At 42.9% G+C, this 9,993-nt stretch overlaps 1 pseudogene; it reads left to right on the forward strand.

The window, feature by feature from the left end:
- Nucleotides 1-9,723, forward strand: part of LOC139310023 (zinc finger protein 850-like) — a 34,911-nt pseudogene extending 25,188 nt beyond the window's left edge.
- The last annotated feature ends 270 nt before the right edge of the window (nucleotides 9,724-9,993 follow it).

The following is a 9,993-nucleotide window of genomic DNA, read 5'->3' on the forward strand; positions in this document are numbered from 1 at the left end:
AAGATCTCCAGGCTTATTAGCAACTCCTGCTGTGAACTCCTTTTCTTGGAGGTGCCTTTGATGGCTGCTGGGCAATAGCAGCACCATATTGCTGACGTATTTGTTGCATCCCCCTTGGTGGTGGCAATGTAAGAAAAAAATGTACAGTGGAAAATGTTTCATTTTTAAAAAAATGCATTGTGTAAGAAGAATAATTTTGACAAGGAAAAAATGGGTAGTGTCGGTATTGTTATTAGGGTAAGGCGAGATGCTTACTCGCCTCAAATTGCTAGATGGGCAGCAAATAAGTTTATTAATAAATAAATTTAATAATAAAAAGGTAACTGTTGCTCAGTTGTAAGGTCTCCATACATATAGTAGATTTTTAAAGCACTACAATTGTCAACCTACTTGTACTCTGTCTCTTGTGCATTCTGCATCTCTAAATACCATTCTGTCTTCCTCAGCTTCCCTTCCCTCTTCAGTCTAAATATAAATTTTCAATCATACATCAGTCCGGCCATCTGTGACTGTGATGATGTGAAAGTAGTGCCTAAATTTAGGATAACTTAGAATAGGCAGCACATGGAGGTAGTGCTTAGTTAATGACCCCTGGTGGAACTGATTGAGGGGGATTTATAACCAGTCCTCAAAGTTCCAACCATCCCAGAATCCCCTGAACACCTGATTGCAATCCAACATATGGCAATCCGTTCATACGACAAAACAACTAGACACAAGGACAGTATTTCTCCCATGCCATCACTCTGCTAAAGAATTCATTCCCACAACACTCTCTTATGCCCTCGGATGTCAAATCACATAGAAGGTCTGTATTACGATTATCCTTCTCATCTTTCCTATTATCTATTCCCTTAGCATCTTATGACTACAACTTTATTGTGTGCATGTTATGATTTATGTTGATTGCTTATTTAGTATCCTATTATGATTTATGTTGATTACTTATTTAGTACCCTAATATGAGCCAGCAGTGTGAAATGAAATCCTTTGTTGTATATACAGAGGCATAGAATCAAAATCAGATTAAGTATTAGTACCGCTTTATAAAGCCTAATTAAGGCCACACCTGCAATACAGCATCCAGTTTTGGTCACCACATTACAAAAAAGATGTTGAGACTTTGGAAAAAGTGCAAAGAAGAGCAACTAAGATGATTAAAGGCCTGGAGACTAAAACGTACGAGTGAAGAATGGTTGCAGGATTTGGGTTTGGCTAGTCTAGAGAAAAGAAGGACTGGGGGTGGGATATCTGCCCTCTGCTCTGCCCTCACTCCATATTGCATATCTACCTGCCTAGCCCTGTGCTGGTGGTACCACAGCAGACGCTGGTGGACACTCCTACAGCCGGCAGCAATCACTCCGGCTCTGCCATGCTAACAGAACAATAGCCACTTATCTACTTGCCAGCCTGTTTGCCAATTGCCCTCGGTCGGACTTGTGACTTCCTGAGACTTACTTGTTGACTTTGCTTATTAGAAGCCAACAGGAGTTGCAGTGAAGTCCTTGCTTAATGACAGCAGCAAGGACTATTGAAATTGCCTAAGTCATGTGATATAGCTAGTCCTCAACTTACGACCACAACTGAGTCCAACATTTCTGTTGCTAAGTGACTTTGCCTTTGAGAAGGGTACAAAAGGGGATCACATGACTCCAGGACACTGCAACCATCATAAATATGAGTCAGTCGCCAAGATCTGAATTTCGATCACATGACCATGGGGATGCTGTAATGGTTGTAAGGGTGAAAAACGGTGGTAAGTCACTTTTTCAGTGCAGTTGTAACTTCAAACATTCACTAAATGAACTGTTGTAAGTTGAGGACTACCTGAATTGCACTTTACTAATGATAAAGGTAAAGGTTTTCCCTGTTCAGTCATTTCTGACTCTAGGGGACGATGCTCATCTCCGTTTCTTAGTCGAGGGAGCCAATGTTGTCCGAAAATGCTTCTGTGGCCTGGTGGCCAATATGACTGTAGGCTGAGGTGTGGTTCTTAAGAGAATTCAGCTTTTCCATTCATTTTACCTGTCAGAAGGTTGCAAAATGGGGATCACATGACCCCTGGACTCACAACAGTCATAAATACGAGTCAGTTGCCAAGGGTCTGAATTTTAATCACATGACCATGAAGATGCTGCAAAGGTCCTAACGGTGAAAAACGGTCATAAGTCACTTTTTCCAGTGCTGTTGTAACTTTCAGTGGTCACTAAATGAGCTGTTGTAAGTCGAGGTCTACCTGTATTTATTGTCATGCATACTGCTGGAAAGTCCTTTGCACCTGGATCCAGTTTAACAGTTCTGAAGACTTTTTTGGGTTTACAGTTATAACAAAGGCTAACTAAAGAGAACTTGTTCCAAAATGGAATCGTGATTGCAAATACATTTTTTGTTCCATGTTGCTTTAAATCTGGGCTGTAAAATGAATTCTGCAGAAGGAAGCAGGGTTGGTTGGGAGATCATTTTACAATCATGGTGGTAAAACTTTCCAAGAGTTTGGTGTTGCCGTTCTTTAATTTTGCTGGGCGAATCTCAACAGTTCGGAAAGAGTAAGTTAAATTTGAAACTTTCAGAAAAAGATCAAATAAGAAAATAAGAAATCCAGGAAGGGGGAGTGGGGGGGGGGTTAAAGGGAAATTATCCTTGAGTAAATAATTTCTTTTTTAAAAAAACTGCACCTATTTAACGCTCTCCTGGTAAAGGAGAGGATACAACAGTTGGTCCTTGCGGAGCTCTCTCCTCCTATAGAAAATTGAGCCTCCATGTTCAAGCAGAGCACCCAGCTCCGCAATCCAGGTGCGGGGAAAGGCATAAAAGGACGGCGCGGAGGCGTCACGGGCGGGTGGGACAAAATGACAAAAAGAGCATCGGGGCTATTGAGTTGCAAGCGGCGTCTCTTCCTTCGATGAATCGTGACTCTATTCTCATGTTCACCAAAGCCTCGGGTTAACAGAATAACAAGAGTTGGAAAGGACCTTGGAGGTCATCTGGTCATTTAGCCGGAGCAGGGGGTTGGACTAGATAGCCTCCAAGGTCCCTTCCAACTCTGTTACTCTTAGTCCAACCCCCTGCTCATACAGGAGAGCCTGTATCATTTCCGATGGATGGCAATCCAGTCTCTCCTTGAAAGCTTCCAGTGATGAAGCTCCCACAACTTCTGAAGGCAAACTGTCCAGATGACCTCCAGGGTCCCTTCCAACTCTGTTACTGTTACTGAGTGGTCAGTGGGGCACTTGAGTTTACTTCTGCATACCCCTTTTTCTGGTGACTCATAGATTCCCTACCCAGTTGATTCAATTTCATTCAAATACGGCAGTTGTTAAGTGAATGCTACAATCATTAAGCAAACCCATTGTTCACTAGGGATAGGAGCATGGGTTTCTGGCAAAAATGTAAATCATGGTCCTGTGACTGCAGGATGCTATGAAAGGCCACAACTGCAGGCTGGTTGCCAAGCACCCAAAATGTCCTGTGACCCTGGGTTGAACCCCCCCCCAGTCCTCAGAAGTTCAAATCTGGGTCATAAGTTGTTTTTTGAATGGTTGCTAAAAGGCTGGTCATAAGACGAGGACTATCTGTAAGTCACAGGCTTGGTGTTGTCGCAGTTCTGTGTCTACCATCTGCACAGCTATAGAAGAGCAATATTCTCAATAGCAGTAATTGCAAGAGGGATCTTGGAATCCTAGTGGACAATCACTTCAATGTGAGCCAGCAGTTGTGTGGCAGCTGTTAATAGAACCAAGGCAGTGGTGGGCTGCAGTAACAGAGGGATAGAATCAAGATCACGTGAAGTATTAGTATCACTTTATAAAATCTTAGTAAGGCCACATTTGCAATATTGCACCCAGTTTTAGTCACCGTGATATAAAAAAGATTTTGAGACACTGGGAAAGATGCACAGAAAAGAGCAAGAAAGATAGAGGGGAGCGGAGGCTAAAATATCCGATGAGCGGGTGCAGGAACTGGGTATGTGTAATTTAATGCAGAGAACGGCTAAGGGTGACATGATAGCAGTCTTTCAATAGTTGAGGGCTGACGCAGAAAAGTGGGTCGACCTATTCCCCAAAGTGCCTGAAAGTAGGACAAAAAGCAACAGAGAGAATTATTAAAAAAAAAATCCAACCTAGAATTAAGAAGAAATTGTCAGTGAGAACAATTAATCAGTGGAACAAATTGCCTCTCAACCTGTGGTTGTTCCATCAGTGGAGGCTTTTAAGAGGAGACTGGAGAGCCATTTGACTGGAATGATATAGGTTCTCCTGCTTGGAGAGTTGGTCCCTTCCAACTCTTACTCTGTAATTCTGTAAGAACTTCATGAACATTTAGGGCTCAGCATGTAGCTCATCTTCAGAAGCTTAAGTAGCTTCACAATTCACTCTTTTACTTGGCTCTGTTGCAAAGATAGGTTGCTGGGAGTCTAAAACAACTTGATAGCATATAATCAGTGACAACATCTTGCAAACGCCTTAGGCAGAGACGGGACAAGCGTGTTTTTTCACCTCCTGTCAGGAGATGGCGGTCACTTCTACGCCTACAAAGCCATCAATAAAGTAGCTGCATCTGTGGTTGATCCTTAAAGGAGTTAAAACCATCAAGTACTGTATTGCTAGAAAGGAATGAGGAAGAAGAGAAGCACAGAGGAACTTCCTGTACCGGATCCCTCCTGGGTGGAAGGTGGCTTGCAGAGCGGCTTTTGTGCTCTTCCAAAAGTTGAAGCATCAGCTGGAAGGTGAGTTGAGGGCAAGTTGGAGGAGAGGCCAGAAGCCAGTTGGGCTATTTGGTTTGGATGCTGCCAACCGATGCACATTTATGATGGTCACAACATCCCACCATCATGATCCCCATTTTTGACCTTCCCAGCTTGTTTCTCATAGGCAAAGTTAGTGAGGATGGCAAGAAATTGCAAGTGACAGTCATGTGAAACTGCCTTTAACAACCCACAGTGGTTTGCTTAACAACTCCAGAGGAACAGATGTAAGTTGGCAGTTAATGTGACATCATGCTTCATGATCGGGCTGCTTAGTGACACAGATCCCAGTCCCAAATGTGAGGACTCCTTGAAAGGGGATGTCACCAGAGGAATTGTGGACAGGAGGACAGTATTTTCTTATTTGGAGCTGAGGACTTCCATCGGTATAACTGGTGTTTCAAATTTTGCAGAGGCTTTAGGCATCATTTCATCACTTAAAGCCCCCACATCTCTAAATTTAGCTCAGAAGGTTTAATTGTAACCATTTTGGGACATTTTTCAGGCTGAAAACATGGATTTTTCACATATATACATTTGTAGGTGTACATGTAATTCTCTCTGCAGTTGGATAATTGCAGTTGGATAATCTATCCCCAGTGCTTCTAGATATTCAGTCATGTGAAAAACAAAGTACACCCTCTTTGAGTTGTATGGTTTTATGTATCAGGACATACTACAAATCATCTGGTCTGTACACTCTTAAAAGTAGGTGAATACAACTTCAGATGAACAACAACACATGACATATTACATCACGTCACCATCAGTGGTGGGTTTCACTTACCTTTGCTAACGATTCATGCACACGCACCACTTCTGCGCATGCACAGACCATATTTGATGATGTCCGGGCGGGTGGGCGGAGCCTCCTGCCACCACTACTACTGGCTCAGCCGAACTGGGCCGAACCGGTAGCAACCCACCACTGGTCACCATGTATTTTACAAAAGGAGAGCCAAAATGGAGGAGCCACGTGTGAAAACTAACACCTTATGATTCAATATCTTATAGAGCCACCTTTAGCAGCAATAACTTCAAGGAATTGTTTCCTGTATGACCAAAAACGGTCTCTTGCATTGTTGCAGAGGAATTTTGGCCCACTCTTCTTTACAACATTGTTTCAGTTCATTGAAGTTTGTGGACATTTGTTTATGCCCACCTCTCGAGAGGTCCCACCATAGGATTTCAATTGGGCTGAAGTCTGGACTTTGCTATTGCAAACCTTGATTCTTTTCTTTTTCAGCCATTCTGCTGTAGATTTGCTGTTGAGCTTGGGATCATTGGCATGGAAACAAAAGAGATGGGATTTCTTCTTTGCTCTACCAGCGTAAGTCTAGTGTAAAGCTAGCGCTGATAGAGCAAAGAAGACATCTGATCTCTTGTTTCAATAACAATCCTTTCCTCCCCAGCCAGTGTAAACGAGGACAAAATCTTCTTAGATCTCTTTGCCAGCATAAAACTAGTGCCGGTGTCGCTAAGAAGAAATTGTAGTAGTTTATGCTAACTGAAAAGAAAAGGATTACAACGGAAGCAAAAAAGGCCTGATTTCTTCTTAGCCCCACTAGCACTAGCTTTACATTAGTGTTGTGCTGGTAGAGCAAAGAAGAAATCTCATCTGTTTTGCTTCCATGGCAATCCTGTCCTCCTCAGCCAGGGCAAATCACTAATGCTGGCTGGAGTGAAAGGATTTCCATGGAAAGAAAAGAGTTTATATTTCTTCTTCTTGATTATGCCACGTGGCCCAGCTGACTTCCTGAGCTCGTCAGAAATTTCCTAAGTGAATGGTGATGGGGGAGTGGGTTTGGGGAGGAATGCATAGTATATTGCAAAGCAGGCCAACATACTGGAGTCTGGGGGATTGTGGGACTGACTGGGCAAGATGGAAGGGAAATAGGTGGATGGGTATGCTGCAGCATCTCTGGACTGAAGGAGTCAAGGACTCCCGGGGTGGGAGGCGCTGCAAAAATTGAACTTTGGAGCAGATTCGTATTTAGCATTTGGGGGAGTGTTGTAACTTCAGAAATTTGTTGAATGGCCTGTCGTACCTAAAGGATTACCTGTACTTCTTTTTTTCACATCTTCTGCAACCCTTTCATAAACAATAAAACTTACACTTTCTTTTGAATCTTACAGACAAAGATAATGCCAACATAAGCACACTGGACAACTGAGAATAACAAGGAACACTGAAAAGCAAAGCAGATTGAAGCAGAAATAAAAATATGTTCTATTTCCTTCAGAAAGCTGCAGAATTCATCTACTTCATCAGCTGGTAAGAGACAGAAAAGAGAAAATCATGAAGAGATTTGAAGCTGGAAAAGGTAGATTATATAGAATTTAAGAATATGTTACTCGCAAAGGTCGAAGGAGATCATTTTCCGTTCAGAAAAAGAAGGAAATATTTGGAAGCCAGTGGGGAAGAAAATGTCAATTGGATAGTCACATATGGCAGCCAGTAATGCAGGCACGAACAAAATAAGGAACCACACATATTTTTGACCTCCTCAAGAATGTCAGTGATGGAAAAGCTCCATAGATGTGCCTATTGTTGGAAAAGTAAAGAGTTCAAATCACAAGAGGATCCACACTGAACAAAAGCCATATAAATACTCTGAATGTGGCAAAACTTTAGTCCGAATACCTCCCTTGCGATTCACAGGTGGATCGTCATAGTAGAGATGCCCTACAACTGCTCCCAATGTGGTAAATGCTTTTGCAAGCATGGCAACTTTGTTCACACCAGGGTGAAACCATATGAGTGTCCAGATTGTGGGAAAAGTTTCACAGCAAATTCCCACCTGGTGATACACCAGACGACTCACACAGAAGAGAAACCCTTTGAATATCCTAAAAAATCTTTTCAATATCCTGAAAAACCTTTTCAATGTCCACATTGTGGGAAAAGTTTCAGTCTCAATTCCAGCCTGGAGAACCACCAGAGGACTCACACAGGAAAGAAACCGTTCGAGTGTCAAGATTGTGGGAAACATTTCCATTACCATTGTCACCTGGTAAACCACCAGAGAATTCACACAGGGGAGAAACCTTTTGAATGTCCTCATTGTGGGAAAAACTTCAGTCTCAATTCCAATCTGCTGAAACACCAAAAGATTCACACAGGAGACAAACCACACAAGTGTCCACATTATGGGAAAAGTTTCAGTTACCGTTCTAACCTGGTGAACCACCAGAGGACTCATACAGGAAAGAAACCATATGAGTGTCCAGATTGTGGGAAAAATTTCAGTTACCGTTCTAACCTGGTGAACCACCAGAGGACTCACACAGGAGAGAAACCCTTTGAATGTCCTGAGTGTGGGAAAAGTTTCAGTCAAAATTCCAGCCTGGTGAGCCACCAGAGGACTCACACAGGAGAGAAACCCTTTGAATGCCCTGAGTGTGGGAAAAGTTTCAGTAAAAATTCCAACCTGGTGAGCCACCAGAGGACTCACACAGGAGAGAAACCTTTTGAATGTCCTGATTGTGGGAAAGGTTTCAGTGACAATTCCAGCCTGGTGAAACACCAAAAGACTCACACAGGAGAGAAACCCTTTGAATGTCCTGATTGTGGGAAAAACTTCAGTCTCAATTCCAGTCTGGTGAAACACCAGAGGACTCACACAGGAGAGAAACCCTTTGAATGTCCTGAGTGTGGGAAAAACTTCAGTCTCAATTCCAGTCTGGTGATACACCAGAGGACTCACACAGGAGAGAAACCCTTTGAATGTCCTGAGTGTGGGAAAAGTTTCAGTGAGAATTCCAGTCTGGTGAAACACCAGAGGACTCACACAGGAGAGAAACCCTTTGAATGTCCTGAGTGTGGGAAATGTTTCAGTCAGAATTCCAGCCTGGTGAAACACCAGAGGACTCACACAGGAGAGAAACCCTTTGAATGTCCTGAGTGTGGGAAAAACTTCAGTCTCAATTCCAGTCTGGTGATACACCAGAGGTCTCACACAGGGGAGAAACCCTTTGAATGTCCTGATTGTGGGAAAGGTTTCAGTGACAATTCCAGCCTGGTGAAACACCAGAGGACTCACACAGGGGAGAAGCCCTTTGAATGTCCTGATTGTGGGAAAAGTTTCAGTGAGAATTCCAGCCTGGTGAAACACCAGAGGACTCACACAGGGGAGAAGCCCTTTGAATGTCCTGATTGTGGGAAAAGTTTCAGTGAGAATTCCAGCCTGGTGAAACACCAGAGGACTCACACAGGGGAGAAGCCCTTTGAATGTCCTGATTGTGGGAAAAACTTCAGTCTCAATTCCTCTCTGGTGAAACACCAAAAGACTCACACAGGAGAGAAACCCTTTGAATGTTCTGATTGTGGGAAAAGTTTCAGTCGGAATTCCAGCCTGGTGAACCACCAGAGGAATCACACAGGGGAGAAACCCTTTGAATGTCCTGATTGTGGGAAAAACTTCAGTCTCAATTCCTCTCTGGTGAAACACCGAAAGACTCACACAGGAGACAAACCACACAAGTGTGCAGATTGTGGGAAAAGTTTCAGTTACCGTTCTGACCTGGTGATCCACCAGAGGACTCACACAGGAGAGAAACCATATGAGTGTCCTGATTGTGGGAAAAGTTTCAGTCTCAATTCCAGCCTGGTGAAACACCAGAGGACTCACACAGGAGAGAAGCCCTTTGAATGTCCTGATTGTGGGAAAGGTTTCAGTGTCAATTCCAGCCTGGTGATTCACCAGAGGACTCACTCAGGAGACAAACCCTTTTAATGTCCTGATTATAGGAAAAGTTTCAGTGTCAATTCCTATCTGGTGATATACCAGAGGACTCACACAGAAGAAAACCATACGAGTGTCTGAATTGTGGGAAAGATTTCAGTATTTCGTCTAATCTGTACACACAGGAGACAAACCTTTCCAATGTCCATCTTGTGAACAATGCTTTAGGCGTAAATCATCTCTGATTGCTCACAAGAAAATGCACATGAGGCAAATATTGAATAGTTTAGAGAAAGCTTGATATTCATTTCTGATCTCCCATTCAGAGAATAGATCAGAAATTGATTATTTAAATTCTGGCCTGATTCTTTTTAGTCAACAGATCTCAGGATTAGACCTGTAGGTGGGGAGAGAAAAATGGAAAGTATTAGTTTGATAAAGGCTAAATACTTGTTTCCGATTACCAGCAGTACTTTCTGGATGTTTGCATTTGCAGAAGTTGTGGAATTTCTGCAAACAGGCCTTTGGGTGGTGTTTTTTGTATTTTGATTATGGAATTCCGAC

Source organism: Pituophis catenifer, unplaced genomic scaffold, assembly GCF_029215685.1.
Source record: "Pituophis catenifer annectens isolate HBS135680 unplaced genomic scaffold, rPitCat1.0.hap2 SCAF_2, whole genome shotgun sequence".
NCBI classification, from domain to species: Eukaryota; Metazoa; Chordata; class Lepidosauria; order Squamata; family Colubridae; genus Pituophis; species Pituophis catenifer.